General features: G+C 41.4%; 1 pseudogene; it reads right to left on the bottom strand.

Annotated features, from left to right (window-relative positions):
- Nucleotides 1-9170: 9170 nt before the first annotated feature.
- LOC136129586 (ATP synthase subunit a-like) lies at nt 9171-10662 on the bottom strand (annotated as a pseudogene).
- Nucleotides 10663-12450: the final 1788 nt, after the last annotated feature.

Below are 12450 nucleotides of genomic sequence, written 5' to 3'. Positions count from 1 at the left end.
TCCTATGTTGGGTGCATAAATATTTACAATTGTTATATCTTCTTCTTGGATCGATCCCTTGATCATTATGTAGTGTCCTTCTTTGTCTCTTCTAATAGTCTTTATTTTAAAGTCTATTTTGTCTGATATGAGAATTGCTACTCCAACTTTCTTTTGGTTTCTATTTGCATGGAATATCTTTTTCCATCCCCTTACTTTCAGTCTGTATGTGTCTCTAGGCATGAAGCGGGTCTCTTGTAGACAGCATATATATGGGTCTTGTGTTTGTATCCATTCAGCCAATCTGTCTCTTTTGGTGGGAGCATTTATTCCGTTTACAGTTAAGGTAATTATCAATATGTATGTTCCTATTCTCATTTTTTTGGGTTTGCTATTGTAGGTTTTTTCCTTCTCTTGTGTTTCTTGCCTGGAGAAGTTCCTTTAGCATTTGTTGTAAAGCTGGTTTGGTGGTGCTGAACTCTCTCAGCTTTTGTTGTCTGTAAAGGTTTTAATTTCTCCATCAAATCTGAATGAGATCCTTGCTGGGTAGAGTAATCTTGGTTGCAGGTTTTTCTCCTTCATCATTTTAAATATGTCCTGCCAGTCCCTTCTGGCTTGCAGAGTTTCTGCTGAAAGATCAGGTGTTATCCTTATGGAGTTTTCCTTGTGTGTTATTTGTTGTTTTTCCCTTGCTGCTTTTAGTATGTTTTCTTTGTATTTAATTTTTGACAGTTTGATTAATATGTGTCTTGGCATGTTTCTCCTTGAATTTATCCTGTTTGGGACTCTCTGTGCTTCCCGGACTTGATTAACTATATCGTTTCCCATATTAGGGAAGTTTTCAACTATAATCTCTTCAAATATTTTCTCAGTCCCTCTCTTTTTCTCTTCTTCTTCTGGAACCCTTATAATTCGAATGTTGGTGCGTTTAATGTTGTCCCAGAGGTCTCTGAGACTGTCCTCAGTTCTTTTCATTCTTTTTTCTTTATTCTGCTCTGCAGTAGTTATTTCCGCTATTTTATCTTCTAGGTCACTTATCCGTTCTTCTGCCTCAGTTATTCTGCTATTGATCCCATCTAGAGTATTTTTAATTTCATTTATTGTGTTGTTCATCATTGTTTGTTTCATCTTTAGTTCTTCTAGGTCCTTGTTAAATGTTTCTTGCATTTTGTCTATTCTATTTCCAAGATTTTGGACCATCTTTACTATCATTATTCTGAATTCTTTTTCAGGTAGACTGCCTATTTCCTGTTCATTTGTTAGGTCTGGTGGATTTTTATCTTGCTCCTTCATCTGCTGTGTGTTTTTCTGTCTTCTCATTTTGCTTATCTTACTGTGTATGGGGTCTCCTTTTTGCAGGCTGCACATTCGTAGTTCCCATTGTTTTTGGTGTCTGTCCCCAGTGGCTAAGGTTGGTTCAGTGGGTTGTGTAGGCTTCCTGGTGGGGGACTAGTGCCTGTGTTCTGGTGGATGAGGCTGGATCTTGTCTTTCTGGTGGGCAGGTCCACATCTGGTGGTGTGTTTTCGGGTGTCTGTGGACTTATTGTGATTTTAGGCAGCCTCTCTGCTAATGGGTGGGGTTGTGTTCCTGTCTTGCTAGTTGTTTGGCATAGGGTGTCCAGCACTGTAGCTTGCAGGTCGTTGAGTGAAGCTGGGTGCTGGTGTTGAGATGGAGATCTCTGGGAGATTTTCACCGTTTGATATTATGTGGAGCTGGGAGGTCTGTTGTGGACCAGTGTCCTGAAGTTGACTCTCCCACCTCAGAGCACAGCACTGACTCCTGTCTGCAGCACCAAGAGCCTTTCATCCACACGGCTCAGAATAAAAGGGAGAAAAAGTAGAAAGAAAGAATTAGTAGAAGTAGAAAGAAAGAAAGAAAGAAAGAAGGGAGGGAGAGAGGGAGGAAGGAAGGAAGCAAGGAGGGAAGGAACGAAAAAAGAAAGAAAGAAGATAAAATAAAGTAAGATCAAATATAATAAAGTTTTTAAAATAAAAAATAATTATTAAGAAAAAAAAAAACGGATAGAACCCTAGGACAAATGGTGGAAGCAAAGCTATACAGACAAAATCTCACACAGAAGCATACACGTACACACAAAAAGAGGAAAAGGGGGAAAAAATCATAAATCTTGGTCTCAAAGGCCACCTCCTTAATTTGGGATGATTCGTTGTCTGTTCATGCATTCCACAGATGCAGGGTACATCAAGTTGATTGTGGAGCTTTAATCTGCTGCTTCTGAGGCTGCTGGGAGAGATTTCCCTTTCTCTTCTTTGTTACCACAGCTCCCAGGGGCTCAGCTTTGCATTTGGCCCCGCCTCTGAGTGTAGGTCGCTGGAGGGCATCTGTTCTTCTCTCAAACAGGACCGGGTTAAAGGAGTCGCTGATGCGGGGGCTCTGGCTCACTCAGGCCAGGGTGAGGGAGCGGCATGGAGTGTGGGGCATACCTGCGGCGGCAGAGCCCTGCGTGTCATTGCAGCAGCCTGAGGTGCGCCGTGCGTTCTCCTGGGGAAGTTGTTCCTGGATCCCGGGACCCTGGCAGTGGCGGGCTGCACAAGCTCCCCGGAAGGGGGATGTGGATAGTGACCTATGCTCGCACATAGGCTTCTTGGTGGCAGCAGCAGCAGCCTTAGCGTCTCATGCACGTCTCTGGGGTCCGCGCTTTTAGCCGCAGCTCGCGCCCGTCTCTGGAGCTCCTTTTAGCAGCGTTGTTAATCCCCTCTCCTCGCGCACCAGGAAACAGAGAGAAGAGAAAGTCTCTGGCCTCTTCGGCAGGTCCAGACTTTTCCTCGGACTCCCTCCCGGCTAGCCGTGGTGCACTAACCCCTTGCAGGTGTGTTCATGCCGCCAACCCCAGTCCTCTCCCTGCACTCCGACTGAAGCCCGAGCCTCAGCTCCCAGCACTGCCCGCCCCTGCGTGTGAGCAGACAAGCCTCTCGGGCTGGTGAGTGCCGGTCGGCCCTGATCCTCTATGCGGGAATCTCTCAGCTTTGCCCTCCGCACCCCTGTTGCTGTGCTCTGCTTCGCAGCCCCGAAGCTTCCCCCTCCGCCACCCACAGTCTCCGCCCGTGAAGGGGCTTCCTAGTGTGTGGAAACCTTTCCTCCTTCACAGCTCCCTCCCTCTGGTGCAGGTCCCATCCCTATTCTTTTGTCTCTGTTTATTCTTTTTTCTTTTGCCCTACCCAGGTACGTGGGGACTTTCTTGCCTTTTGGGCGGTCTGAGGTCTTCTGCCAGCGTTCAGTAGGTGTTCTGTAGGAGTTGTTCCACGTGTAGATTTATTTCTGGTGTATATGTGGGGAGGAGGGTGATCTCCGCGTCTTACTCTTCCGCCACCTTCCCAATCCCCCCTGTTTTTGTGTTTGAGTTTTAGTTCTGGGTTTAAGTGATAAACATAGTTTGAAATGTTTCATTGAAATATAATAAATTCAGCTAGAATGATTGATGAAATAGTAATGAATCATGCTGATGTCTCTAGTTGTAGCATATCATTAAGGGGAGGTTTAAACTCCCGTCTTTAACATAAAAGTTTCATGCAGTTTAGCTTCTTAATGAATTTATGATATTGTTGCAGGTTATTTTCTTGAAATACTTTAGTGGAAGTAATTCGAAGATGATAGGTATGAAGGTATGATTTGCTTCACAGATTCCTGAGCACTGTCTGGCTGTGTTGATATAAGGGTTGTTTGGTTTCAGCATCCTGGAGTAGCATCTCTTTTTAGGCCCAATGAAGGGCCAGCTCATGAGTGTAAAACCTCTTCAGAAGAGGTTAATGTTCCCATTGTCACTTCTATGGGTAGAGCTACTCGGTTATCTCCTTCTAACAATCGCAGTTCTCCTGGCTTTAGGTCTGAGGCAGGGATTACAGAGGAGTCAGAATTTAAAGCTTCATAATCTGTGTAGTCATAACTCCAGTCTCATTGGTGCCCTAGAGTTTTTACAGTCAGAGAAGGATGATTGATGTAAAGAAGTCATAAGTATGCAAAGGCAATTAAGATTGTGACGATGACTGTTAAATTGTTCAGATTGTTTCGACTTCTTGTGCATCTCTTGTGTTTGTATGTGTTAGTTTAGTCGTTAGTATGAGTGAAATAATATAAAGAACCAAAGAGCCAATGAAATATATGATGATTCGGGACTTCCGTGGTGGTCCAGTGGCTAAGACTCAGCACTTCCAATGCTGACGGCCGGGGTTCGATCCCTGGTCAGGGAACTAGATCCCGCATGCTACAACCAAGAAGTCTGCATGCCTCAACTAATGTCCCGAATGCTGCAAATAACATCCCACATGCAACAACTAAGACTCGGTGCAGCCTATGTAAATAAGTAAATTAAAAAAAAAGATGATTCATGTGTGATCATGGAAATGTAGGAAGCTCTTCTATCATGGGTGATGTTGCATCTTGAAAGCCTAGTTGAAAAGGATATGCCATGGAGAGGGATAGGGCTTTCACCTATAATTTAACTTGGACAAAGTTATGTACTTTTTACCAATATCTCATTTATTGAGAAAGACATAATGGTTATGGTATTGGCTTGAAACAGTATAAGAGGGTTTGGTTCCTTCCTTTCCTAGTTTTCTTTTCTTTTCTTTCTGGGTGCATTAGGTCTTAGTTGCAGCACGCACGATCTTTGAGGCATGTGGGATCTTTTCATTATGGTGCGTGGTATGCTCAAGTTTCTCTCTAGTTGTGGCATGTGGGTTTTCTCTTCTCTAGTTGTGGTGCGCAGGCTCCAGAATGCATGGGCTCTGTAGTCTGCGGCACACAGGCTCTCTCATTGAGGCTCGCGAGCTAAATAGCTGTGGCTTAGTTGCCCCGGGGCATGTGAGATCTTAGTTCCCCAACCAGGGATTGAACCCGCGTCCCCTGCACTGGAAGGTGGATTCTTTATCACTGGACCACCAGGGGAGTCCCCTAGTTACTTTATTTATTTATTTGGCCGTGCCATACATCATGTGGGATTTTAGTTCCCCAACCAGGGATCGAACCCGCACCCCCAGCATCGGAAGGGCAGAGTCTTGACCACTGGACTGCCAGGGAAGTCCTTTTCCTACTTATTTTAGACTGACATAAGTGGGTTCTTCAAATCTGTGATATGGTGGAGGGCATCCATGTAATCACTCTAAGTTTGCAGTGGTTACATCTACTGTTGAGACCGCTCTTTGTGATGCAAGTGCTTCTCAGATGATGAAAATGATTAGTATGACGGCTGTAACTGAAATGCAGGAACCTACTGATGAAATGGTATTTCACGTTGTATATGCGTCAGGGTAGTCAGTATATCATTGGGGTGTTCCAGATAAACCGAGGAAATGTGGGCAGAGGGTTATATTTATGCCTACAAATATAAGTACACAATGGATTTTTGCTCCTGCTGAATTGAGTGTATAAGCTGAGGATAGGGGGAATCAGTTGCACAAAGCCTCCTACGGCAGTGAAGACTGCTCCTAACACACAGTGGAAAAGTGCAACTCCGTAGTGTGTGTTGAGAAGGACAGTATCTAGGGATGAGTTGGCTCTAACAATTCCTGTTAAACCACCTGTAAAGAGAAAAGAAATCCTAGGGCTCATAATATAGCAGGGGATCATTTGATGTTACCTCCGTGAAGAGTGGCTAATCAGCTAAATTCTTTTACTCCTGTGGGAAGAGTGATAATTGAAGTAGCTGATGTAAAGTATGATCGTGTATCAGCCTCTGTACCTACTGGTATAGATGGGCTCATGACCTAAAAGGTCAACAAACAAAAGATGCTCAAGCTCGGGCTTCCCTGGTGGCACAGTGGTTGAGAGTCCGCCTGCCGATGCAGCGGACACGGGTTCGTGCCCCGGTCCAGGAAGATCCCACATGCCGCGGAGCGGCTGGGCCCGTAAGCCATGGCCACTGAGCCTGCGCATCCGGAGCCTGTGCTCTGCAACAGGAGAGACCACAACAGTGAGAGGCCCACGTACTGCAAAAAAAAAAAAAAAAAAAAAAAGATGCTGAAGCTCAAATGTACATGTATTTGACTGTGTTAGGGCCTCAGATGCCATAGCTGAGGTGAAGCAACCCCCAAATTTAAAAAATAATGGGGGGACTTCCCTGGTGGTCCAGTGGTTAGGACTCAGCACTTTCACTGTCGTGCCACAGGTTCAGTCCCTGGTCGGGGAACTAAGATCCCACAAGCTGCAAGGTGTGGCCAAAAAAAACCTAAAGTGGGAGGGATCCTACTAGTGTGTAGAATAAGAAATAAAGTACTGCATCAGTCGTTCTGTTGGACTATATAATCGGGTAATGATAATAAGTGTTGCAACTAGTGTTTCAAATAAAATGTAAACTAGGATTCGTTCTATGGCAGTCATTTTTTTTCTTCTAGGAAACATTTTATATTATTAATTTTTATTGCAGTGTAGTTGCTTTACAATGTTGTGTTAGTTTCTACTGTACAGCAAAGTGAATCCGCTATAGGTATACATATATCCCCTCTTTTTTGGATTTCCTTCCCATTTAGGTCACCACAGAGCATTGAGTAGAGAGTTCCCTGTGCTATACAGTACATTCTCATTAGTTATCTATTTTATACATAGTATCAGTAGTATATATATGTCAATACCAATCTCCCAATTCATCCCACCCCTCCTTCCCCCTTGGTATCCATGTTTGTTCTCTACGTCTGTGTCTCTATTTCTGCTTTGCAAATAAGACCATCTATACCATTTTTCTAGATTCCACATATATGCATTAATACATATTTGTTTTTCTCTCTCTGACTTACTTCAGTTTGTATGACAGTCTATAGGTACATCCACATCTCTACAAATGACCCAATTTCATTCCTTTTTACAGTTGAGTAATATTCCATTGTATATATGTACCATACATCCATTCCTCTGCTGATGGACATTTAGGTTGCTTCCATGTCCTGGCTATTGTAAATAGTGCTGCAGTGAACATCGGGTGCATGTGTCTTTTTGAATAGTTTTTCTCTGGTTATATGCCCAGTAGTGGGATTGGTGGGTCATATGGTAGTTCTGTTTTTAGTTTTTTAAGGAACCTCTATAATGGCTGTATCAATTTACATTCCCACCAACAGTGCAAAAGGGTTCCCTTTTCTCCACACCTTCTCCAGCATTTATTGCCTGTAGATTTTTTGATGGTGGCCATTTGACCGGTGTGAGGTGATACCTCATAGTTTTGATTTGCATTTCTCTAATAATTAGTGATGTTGAGCATCTTTTCATGTGTTTGTTGGCTATCTGTATGTCTTCTTTGAAGAAATGTCTATTTAGGTCTTCCACCCATTTTTTGAATGGATTGTTTGTTTTTTTGATATTGAGCTGCATGAGCTGTTTGTATATATTTGGAGATTAGTCCTTTGTCAGTTGCTTCGTTTGCAAATGTTTTCTCCCATTCTGAGGGTTGTCTTTTCATCTTGTTTATGGTTTCCTTTGCTCTGCAGAAGCTTTTAAGTTTAATTAGGTCCCATTTGTTTATTTTTGTTTTTATTTCCATTATTCTAGGAGGTGGGTCAAAAAAGATCTTGCTGTGATTTATGTCAAAGAGTGTTCTATGTTTTCCTCTAAGAGTATTATAGTGTCTGGTCTTATATTTAGGTCGTTAATCCATTTTGAGTTTATTTCTGTGTATGGTGTTAGGGAGTGTCCTAATTTCATTCTTTTACATGTAGCTGTCCAGTTTTCCCAGCACCACTTATTGAAGAGGCTGTCTTTTCTCCATTGTATATTCTTGTCACCTTTGTCATAGATTGGGTGACCATAGGTGTGTGGGTTTATCTCTGGGCTTTCTATCCTGTTCCATTGATCTATGTTTCTGTTTTTGTGCCAGTACCATACTGTCTTGATTACTGTAGCTTTGTAGTATAGTCTGAAGTCGGGCAGCCTTATTCCTCTAGCTCTGTTTTTCTTTCTCAAGATTGCTTTGGCTATTCAGGGTCTTTTGTGTTTCCATATATGGTAGTCAATGTTAAGATTAGAAATATTTGTCATTTTACTAGTATGGTGATGTACAGTTTTTTCTGGGTTAGGGATTCTTTGGACAGGTGGAATTGGCTGGCTAGAAGTATGAGTGGCAAAAGTTGTGTTGGTAAAGCTAATGGTGGTGCTGATAGGGAGTCAGAGAAAAAAACTAGTGAAGAGTTGAGGCTATAATCATTAAATTGGCTGAGTAGGCTTATTCAACTAATCAGAAAGCTGTGGGCTATAGGGTTACTTCCTATTCTATTATTCTTTGATAATCCTGTTAGTGGTATTAATATAATTGTAAGGATAATGATTTTTGACATTGGAGAACGTTAAGAACGTTAAGATTTTGTACCTCGTCGGTGCCATGTATGTGTGATACTATTACTAATAGGGATAGTCCAAGTGCAAATACTAGTAGCACAGTGGGTATTCTGCTAGAGTGAAATGTGTTTAGAATTATTAGGGTTGCAAATAATTATTAGGTTGCTATAATGAATAGTGATAATATATTCCTTCTTGGCATAATATCTAGTGAGGATATTAGGTAATATTGGTACATTAGTAATCCTACAAGAGATACTGAACATGCTATAACAATATATATATCAAAGGCACTTGATAATTATGAACTTAATCATAATCTAATGAGTTTAAGTCCTTTATTGTAGCTTAAACTAAGGATCATTTTCAGTTCATTCTAGTGCTTTTTGGATTCATTCATAGGCCAGCCTTGTTGCTAGTAGTAAGGTTAGAAACAGAGCTATAATGAGCATTGTTTTTAGGTTGTTTGGATGCTTAGGGTAAAGGTAAAAGGAGAGCAATCTCTAAGTCGAAGAGAAGAAATGTCAGAGCCACTAAGAAAACCTTTCTGGAACAGGGTAAGCGTGCCGACCATATGGGGTCAAATCCACACTCGTAGAGACTTGTTTTTTCTGTGTAAATATTTAATGGAAGGAGTCAGAATGTGATACATACAAGCAGTGAGGATAGTACTCTATTTGTGATTAATATAAGATTTATTATTTTTCAGATTATACCAACAGTAATTGATTGAAAGTCAATTAACGATTTAATACTAAAGAAGAAGATCCTCATCAATAAATAGATATGCAAAGGAATAGTCATACTATGTCTACAAAATGTCAGTATCAGGCTGCAAAGTCCAAGTGGTGATTGGATGTAATGTGAAATTTTAATTGGTGTAAGAAGCAGACGATTAGGAAAGTAGAATCAATCATTCCATGTCGGCCGTGGAATCCTGTAGCCATGAAGAAAGTTGATCCATATACACCACCTAAATTGTAAAAGACGTTTCGTACTATTCTGAGGCTTGTAGAAGTGTGAAGTAAACATGCAACGCAATTGTCATAGAAAGGGCTTGGAGCATTATGTGTTTGGTTTCCTTCTATGAGGTTGTGGCAGGCTCAGGTGATGGGTACCCCGGAGGCTAATAGGACTGAGGTGTTGAGAAGTGGTCCTTCTAGTGGGTTTAGAGGGCAGATGCCTGGGATGGTCAGCATCCGCCTAGTTCAGGGGTGGGGTGAGGCTCGAGTGATGGAAGGCTCAGAAAAAGCTGGTAAGAAAGAGGGCTTCTGAAATCATGAAAAGAATAAGTTCATATTGAAGTCCTTCTTGAACAATTGGTACAGGATGGCCTTGGAAGGTGCTTTCTTGGACGATGTCTTGTCATCACTGTTATATTGAGTATTAGTAAGCCTAGTGCTAATAATAGCACTGAATTAAACTGAAATCCTATGACAAGGCCGGATGTTATTAGGAGGGCTGGAAGAGCTCCTGTAAGGGGTCAGGGACTAGGATTTACTCTGACATGCAAGGGTTTCGTGGGTCTTTGTGTGTTGTCATATACGTAGAGACTTACTAGTAGGGTGAATATTTAAGTGTGAATTAGGGGGACAGCGAATTCGAAGATTGTGAGTAGGATAAGAATAATGACTGTCAGGACTTCCCTGGTGGTCCAGTGGTTAAGAATCCTCCTTTCAATTCAGGGGACACAGGTTTGATCCCTGGTCGGGGAACTAAGATCTGACATGCCGAGGGGCGACTAAACCTGCGAGCTCTAGAGCCTGCATGCCGCAACTAAGACCCGATGCAGCCAAAAAAATATTAAAAAAAAAAAAAAAGAATAATGACTGTCATAAGGGCTGTGGTGGTACTAATATGTAGTAGTGCTAGAGTTGCCCCTCCGATTCAATGAATTAATCAGTGACCTGCTCTAATACTAGCTGTTAATCGAATGGCTAAGGCTGTTGGTTGACTAAATAGGCTCATAGTTTCAAAGATGACTAGCACAGGGATAAGAGGCACTGGGGTTCTTGTGGTAGAAAATAGGCCAAGGATGCTTTTGTTTTGTGGGAAAAACCAGTCATTACAGTTCCTGCTCATAGAGGGATTGCTAGACCTGAATGCATTGAGAGTTGTGTGGTGGGTATAAATGAAGGTGGTAGGGGTCTTAGTAAATTTGTCGACCCAGTAAATAGAATGAGTGATTGAAGTATTCGTATTCAGGTCTGTCCTCTGTGATTATGAATGGCCATTATTTGTTTTGATGTGCATTGGACTCGTCACTGTTGAGTAAAAATGATGCGGTTGTGGATTCGTGGGTTAGGAGTGGGGAATACAATGCTTGGGACTAGAGCAATGAAGATAGCAATAGGAAGTCCTGTTATTGTTGGGGTAATGAAAGAGGCCAATACATTTTCATTCATTTTGTTTCTCAAAGGGTGGACTGTTTTTGCGTTTGAGTTTTAATTCTGGGTTTAAGTGATAAACATAGTTTGAAATTTTTCATTGGACTATAATAAGTAGGGCTAGAATGATTGATGAAATAGTAATGAATCTTGTTTATGTCTCTGGTTGTGGCATATCATTAAGGGGAGATTTAAACTCCCTTTTTTTAAAAAATTTTTGGCTGCATTGGGTCTTCGTTGCTGTGCGTGGGCTTTTCTCTGGTTGTGGCAAGTGGGGCCTACTCTTCGCTGTGGTGCGTGGGCTTCTCATTGCGGTGGCTTCTCTTGTTGCAGAGCGTGGGTTCTAGGCACGTGGGCTTCAGTAGTTCTGGCACGCAGGCTCAGTAGTTGTGGCTCGCAGGCTCTAGAGCGCAGGCTCAGTAGTTGTGGCACATGGGCTTAGTGGGAACATACAGTATTTCTCTGTATCAGACTTATTTCACTTAGCACAATGCCCTCATGGTCCATGCTGTCACAAAAGGCAGGATCTCCTTCTTTTTATGGTTGAATTATATAAATAAATATTCCACATTTTCTTTATCCATTTGTCTTTTAATGGATACTTAGGTTGTTTCCATATCTTTCTATCTATTGTGAATAATGCAATGAACATGAGTGAACATGAGTTGCAGATATCTCTTCAAGACAGTGGTTTCATTTCCTTTGGAGTTATACTCAGAAATGGAATTGTTGGATAATATTATATATTAGTTCTACTTTTAATTTTTTGAGGAAACTCCATAGTATTTTCCATAATGGTTGTACCAGTTCACATTCCCATCAACAGTGCACAAGAATTCCCTTTTCTCCACATCTTTACCAACTCTTGTTATCACTTGTCTTTTTGATAGCCATTCTAACCGGTGTGACCCATAGTGGTTCTTTAATGAATAATTTGACTGCGTCCATAATAGGTTGTAATCGGGCATATGGTCCAATGATGTTTGGTCCTTTTCAAAGTTGTATATAACCTAGTACTTTTTGTTCAATTAATGTAAGGAATGCTACGGCTAGAAGAATTGCAATGAGTATTAAGATATTAATTATAAACATTGTGTTAGGGAGAGGAGTGGAAACTCTGATTATAAAGGTTTAAGTTTTATGAAGTTACCGGGCTCTGTCACCCTAACAAACCCTTTTCTTGAGTAATTAGGAATTAATTAAGATTATATAATTTTTTTTTTTTTTGGGCTGCACCACACGGCATGTGGGATCTTAGTTCCCAAACCAGGGATCAAACCCACGCCCCCTGCATTGGAAGCACAGTGTTAACCACTGGACCATCAGCGAAGTCCCTATATCATTTATTATTTTAAGGCATTTTTATAAAGTAGGCTTTATTTCTCTTGCCCTTTCTAACAGGGGAAAATATAGAGTAGATAGAAACCGACCTGGATGACTCCTGTCTGAACTGGGATCAAGTAGGACTTTAATCGTTGAACAAACAAATCTTTAATAGCGGTTACACAATTGCGGTGTCCTGATCCAGCATCGAGGTTGTAAACCCTGTTGTCGATATGAACTCTAGAATAGGGTTGTGCTGTTAGCCCTAGGGTTACTTGTTCTATTGATCAATTTTTTTGGATCAATAAATGATAAATTATTTTGACTAGCAAGTCTAGATTTTAATCACTCGGAGGTTGTTTTGTTCTCTGAGGTCACCCGGACCAAAATTGTTAACCCACATGAAATTTTTGTTGTCCCTTAATCGTTTATATTTTGCGTTAATTAATTAAAGCTCCATAGGGTCGTCTCATCTTATTTTGT

The sequence above is a fragment of the Phocoena phocoena genome, chromosome 10, assembly GCF_963924675.1.
Source record: "Phocoena phocoena chromosome 10, mPhoPho1.1, whole genome shotgun sequence".
NCBI classification, from domain to species: Eukaryota; Metazoa; Chordata; class Mammalia; order Artiodactyla; family Phocoenidae; genus Phocoena; species Phocoena phocoena.
Note: the sequence above shows the minus strand (reverse complement) of the source record. Positions and strands in the feature narration are given on the sequence as shown.